Source organism: Argiope bruennichi, chromosome 3 (genome assembly GCF_947563725.1).
Source record: "Argiope bruennichi chromosome 3, qqArgBrue1.1, whole genome shotgun sequence".
NCBI lineage: Eukaryota > Metazoa > Arthropoda > Arachnida > Araneae > Araneidae > Argiope > Argiope bruennichi.
Window position 1 is genome coordinate 31,253,239 of NC_079153.1, and position 6,000 is coordinate 31,259,238.

The window sequence follows — 6,000 nt, forward strand, 5'->3', positions numbered from 1 at the left end:
CAAAACACACTTCAAAATTATCTAAGAGAAAACGGTAAATGACAACTTTCAAATATATCATTTTTGAAACTTTTTTTAAAACTTCGCGCTTTTCTTCGTTACTGCATTGGAAATAAGAACGAAACAGTACACACAACTGCGTGATTCAAGCTTTCTTAGATAATCTTGTATCATCAATTATTTTACATGCAATTATATATATATATAATCAATCATCTTGTCTTATTCTTCATAGATATTGGGAAGTTAAGTTGATATTACATGAAATAGGGTACCTATAATTAAAATAAAAATGCAGATTGTTAGATTTTAGTCGTCTAACAAAAAAAAAATGAACCAAGTTATAACAGTCCCCCTAAAAGATTAAATTATCATAAGAGGTTGAAGAATATCCACTTCATTTGTAGTTCTAATTGAACTGATCAATATTTCAATGCAGCCCTCTTCATAAAAAGTATGATTAAAGAAAAATAACATAATTCATCTAGAAAGAATAATCCCAATAGTACGTAAAAAATAAATCCAGGTCTTTCTTAAACGGACCTCTTAATTTTGAACTATGGTCGGTTGACAATAGAACCAATATCCCGTTCTCTATATTTCAGTACCACACTAGAAAAAGAACGTTTGTCTCCCCAGGTTATAATTTTTTGTTGAATCCATTAATAAGAATGAAATCCCCCTTTCATTTCCACCGTAACCCTTGACTTGAAAAAAAAATCTCGGTAATCAAAGAACCAGAGCCCATTCTCAAATATTGTATCGGCTGAAAATTCCTTTAATTTTATATGACAGTTCACGACATATAAGTACACCGTCAATGATCGTCTTCCCTTAAGCGTCCTCCATTTTTGACAGGAACTCAAAAACACTTCTTAACTCTACATTCTCTATTGGGTAAAAATAGATGGATTTCCCTAGTCCAAACTTGAGTTGTGGTCGGCTGTTACCGTTCAATAAACACATGTTTCGACATATATCGTAAAACAAAATTTTGTCAGAGTTCCCAACCTTAAAAAGTGCAATGATTTCGCCAATTTCCAGACATTGTTAACCAATCAGAATACTCTTTTACTATCAAGTTAGGTTTAAAATAGTACTTTTGTTGTGATAAGATGTATTTCATCAAAAGGGGTTAATATTACGAATTATATTATTGTGGTGGGCGAATGGCTGATATCCGAAAGTGGCTAGTAAAATAATAGAAAAAAAATGCCTACAAATAAATAATGAATTTCATACTGTGTAAAACACAAGTAGAAACACGTATATTCTTGAGATATATTGAATTTTACAATGAAGTAGAAATGTTTCAAGTCTTTGTTTGAGAATGAATTTATCTTATTACATTAAATTCAATAAAGTTTTCGAAATTTAACGAAATTTCGTTAATTTAATTTAATTTAATTTAACGAAATTTCGTAAATTTCGTTAATTTAAAATTAAAGATGAAATTTGTTGTACGATAATTCAAGTTAAATTATTACAGAAATTGTAAAATTTTATTTTCCTACCTATTCTTGAGTATATATATATATATATATATAGTTTTATTATACAAATTTTACAAATATAAAACAGGGGTTTGCAACATTCCGATTTCCGAGCAAGATTATCTGGTTATCACTTAATATTGTGAGCGTATAGTTCAACTAATCGTTGAAATGTTCGAGTTAATTCGTGACATAATTGAGGGGAAGAAGGCAGGGCAAACCTTGAGCTTATTAATGAGAAGTTCAAAACGGAAATTTCTTTTAGTTTTATTTTACAAAATTGATATCTACGTCGACATTTATCATAAATGTTTTTAAGTAATTACGTAGATAAAATATTTTATTAATGGAGAAATAACATTTCCATTTGGAAAGATAAAATTGTGTTTTAAGGAATATTTTAAGCTTTAGTAGCACTTTTTTTTAAAAAAGAATTGTTTTATTTATTATATTATGCAAAAAATCATGAAATATAAACACATCTATTTTTGAAGCTGAATTTTTAATTTTTTACTTTCTCGAATGCAAAATATAATAAACATAAAAAAAAAAAAAAAGAAAAAAAAAAGAGCTCGAGATTTTGATGAATTTCCAGTTGTCAGACCCACTTGAATCCGAAAATCGCGTTTTAGGAACCCTGTTTGTCTGTGAACACGACAGCTAAAAATGCTTTTATATATATGATATGATGAAATTTGGTATGAGGTCTTTACAGCAAATTTGTAGATTTCTGCCAAATTTTAAAACAAATCCGTTATGGGCTGGTCGGATCTTTCTATTTTGCATGGATGTAAATGAAGTAATTCAAAAATGCGACGATTTTGATAAATGAAATTTGACACACAGTTTTAGCATCCAAAGTGTAGATCTTTATCGAATTTTCATGCAAATCTATCAAAGGATTTAACTGGTTATTGGACTGCATTTTTGCATGCTTGTAAAAACAAAAACTCAAAAATGTAACGAAAATAAATGAAATTTGGTATATGACATTATTACGAAAATTAAAGTTCTATGCCTTTTTGGCTTTAATCGGTCGAACAAACAAAGGTTCCAAAATGTATATTTGATTTTCTTTACTAAGAAGCATGAAACTCTCATGGGCAAGACTTCGAAACCAAAAGTCAGAGCATTCGTGACATTCATGATCTTGCCCAAGATCAACGATTTTCGAGAGAGTTGAGAGGAGAACAATCCCTTAATATATCCTTGTTAATAATATATCTATATTTATTAATATATCTATATCAGTCGTCATTAGTGACCTGGCTTGTACACCCGGAATACCGGCTTTCCTGGTTTTTAAACTATTAATATGGAGTGCATTTATTTAAAATTTCAACTTACTTGATTATACTGAAAAATATGAATATAAAGCAATTAATCTGCTAGAAATTACTGCACGTATAAATTAAAAGTGCGTATATTGTGAAATAAAAATGGGTGTAAAAATCTTTCTTCTAAGTTCATTTCCAAAGACCACTTTTATCTTAATTCTATCATTGAATTTTTGCAAAAATTCAATGCAAATCTCGAGCTCTTTTTTTTTTTTTTTTTTTTTTTTTTTTTTAATGTTTATTATATTTTGCATACGAGAAAGTAAAAAATTAAAAATTAAAAATTCCATCATTGACAAAGTGGTCAATGATGGAACATTGAAATTAGTTTGAATTTTATCATAAAATTAAGAGTATCAAATTAAAATTAAAAAAAACATTAAAATCAATGGGAGTCATCTCCTGAAACTTTATCGCATATTTTTCTTTAATAAAGGCATCATTGCAAGCCTCTGCATGAAATTGTGGATCTTGGGCAAGGTCGTGACTGCTACGAATGCATAACTTTTTATTTTTAGAGCACATGAGAGTTTTGTGCTTCATAATATAATATAGAAAACCATATTTTTTTGTTTTTTTTCCGACTGATTGAAATCAAAATTTTATACCGAGTGTCCAATTTCAATGCAAAATTTTAGTATTAAGATAACATATTAAATTTCATTTATATAAAACATTTTTTTTCAATTATCACTTTTGCATGCTTATTCATATTTTTGAATAAACGCCTTTGCATGTTATCTTATATTTTTGAATTATCGCGTTTATATTCTTATATTTTTGAGATATCGCGTTTTACGGACTGACAGACGATCAACCCTTTTACATAATCGGTTCAAAATTTGATACATCCCTTCATTTTAGATGGTTTTTATCTAGCTCCCTACGTTTTGTAGTTAATGCTTTCCCTTGTACTCAAACAACTAGATAGACGTCGCCCTGAAATTAATTAAAAATTTAACTGAAATCCATAAATTTAGCGTAAAGATCACATCAAATTTCATCCGTAAAAATCAAAATATCAATAACAAATAGTCTGACATAATTCCAAAATTGTGTTCTCGAACTCGAAGAAGTCTGAAATGAAAGTCTGATTCATCAAAATTGATTGTTCGAATTTTTTAGCAATTGTAATATTTTCTCTTTGTACATTTCGTATACGAGAGATTTATTAAAGAGTTTAGCGGATTGGGATGCGCGAGGATAGAACCTGGGACCTTGTGGTCCGCAGTCCAGTAACATAACCAATATGCAAAAGCAATTGCTCGTGCAGCGTAGTTGTTAACTGGCTTATATGCTATTCACCACAGACTCTCCCTCCAGTGAGTCGGAGGTGAGACGAACGATATGGCTGTTGAGTGGTGATGCATTTTAACTGTTGTCTAATGGGCCTGTACCCAGTTGAGTAGCGCCAAGCGTTTTGGCGAGCGTGTGTGAGTGAGTGAGTGGTTGCTGATGCTTTTGCGCCAAGTGAGTCTGGCGACTTTGGTTGCGGATAGATGGCGCCACAACAGCTGTACGAAGGTTGAAGGTTCATCGTCCGAGATCACCATTTTAGCGGATTGGGAAGCGCGAGGATAGAACCTGGGACCTTGTGGTTCGCAGTCCAGTAACATAACTATTATGCAAAAGCAATTGCTCGTGCAGCGTAGTTGTTAACTGGCTTATATGCTATTCACCAGACTCTCCCTCCAGTGAGTCGTAGGTGAGACGAACGATATGGTTGTTGTGACGTATTTTAGCTGTTGTCTAATGGGCCTACACCCAGTTGAGTAGCGTCAAGCGTTATGGCGAGCGTGTGTGAGTGAGTGGTTGCTGATGCTGTTGCGCCAAGTGAATCTGGCGACTTTGGTTGCTGCGTCAAGTGAGTCTGACGACTTTGGCGTCACAACAGCTGTACGAAGATTGAAGGTTCATCGTCCGAGGTCACCAATGTAGTGGATTGGGATGCGCGAGGATAGAACCTGGGACCTTGTGGTTCGCAGTCCAGTAACTAAACCATTATGCAAAAGTAATTACTCGTACAGCGTAGTTGTTAACTGGTTTATATGCTATTCACCACAAGAGAAGTGTTTGAAAATGAAATTGACACGATAACTTAACACGGTATGAATGTGAACACGATAACTTAAAAATGCTTTGAGCTAGACAACTGAAATTTGATATATAAAATTACATCAAAATTTATAGATTTCTATCAAATTTCGAACAAAATTTATTCATAGGAAATATGGCTTTTCGAGTACAAGTGAATTCGATAATTTTATAAACCTGACAGAGAGTTTGACTTGTAAAATTTGGTACACAGGTTTAAAATCTAAAATATAAATATATATCAAATGTTGAGCCAACTCCGTTAAACGGCTGACCATCTTTTGGTCTGCATTTTCGTATGCATGTAAACACAATGACTCAAATCAATGAAATTCGATTTATTATCTTGTGATTACATCTATAGTTTTGTGTGAAATATTGGCGTCCATTTGCCGCCAAAAAGATGAACAAAATACATATTCCTGCGATAGAATCAGTAAAAATGCTAGATGCTTCTTCTTACGCGTTTACTGCTTATTCCGTAACTATCTTTCACCAATACCATGAAGGTATTCGCTACTTTAACCAAAATCCACATTTTCAATGCGAAACAAAGGGGATAAAACCTTTATTGGATAATATACAAGAAAGTTTCAGGGAGACCACTTCCCCTAGTAATAGTTGTTTTCGATACCTAATGGATCTAGGTTGTAGAATCATTTTATTTTCATATTTGGCGAAAGAGAATTAGAGAATGAAATACACCTGATGCCTATATTAAAGTGTTTCTTTCTTTAAGAAACACTTTATTATGATGAATAGAATAAAAATAAAAAATAGAATAAAGAAAATATTTGCTTAATAATAAACTGGCCATTGATTGATATAAAGACAAGAAAACAATTTATTCACATTTTCTTTTATTATCATTAATTCAATTAGTTTCATCTAATAATTTTTATTTTTTAAAATTATAAATATAAGTTGAATGGTTCAAGAACAAGATTTGCCAAAGATAAACACCAATTATGTTTCACGTTTCTGTGTATAAAGTGTCTTCTATTTTTGAAAAACATAAAAAAAATGCCGCAATAACAGATATTATTTTTCTACTTTTAGATTTTAGAAATTAGTCA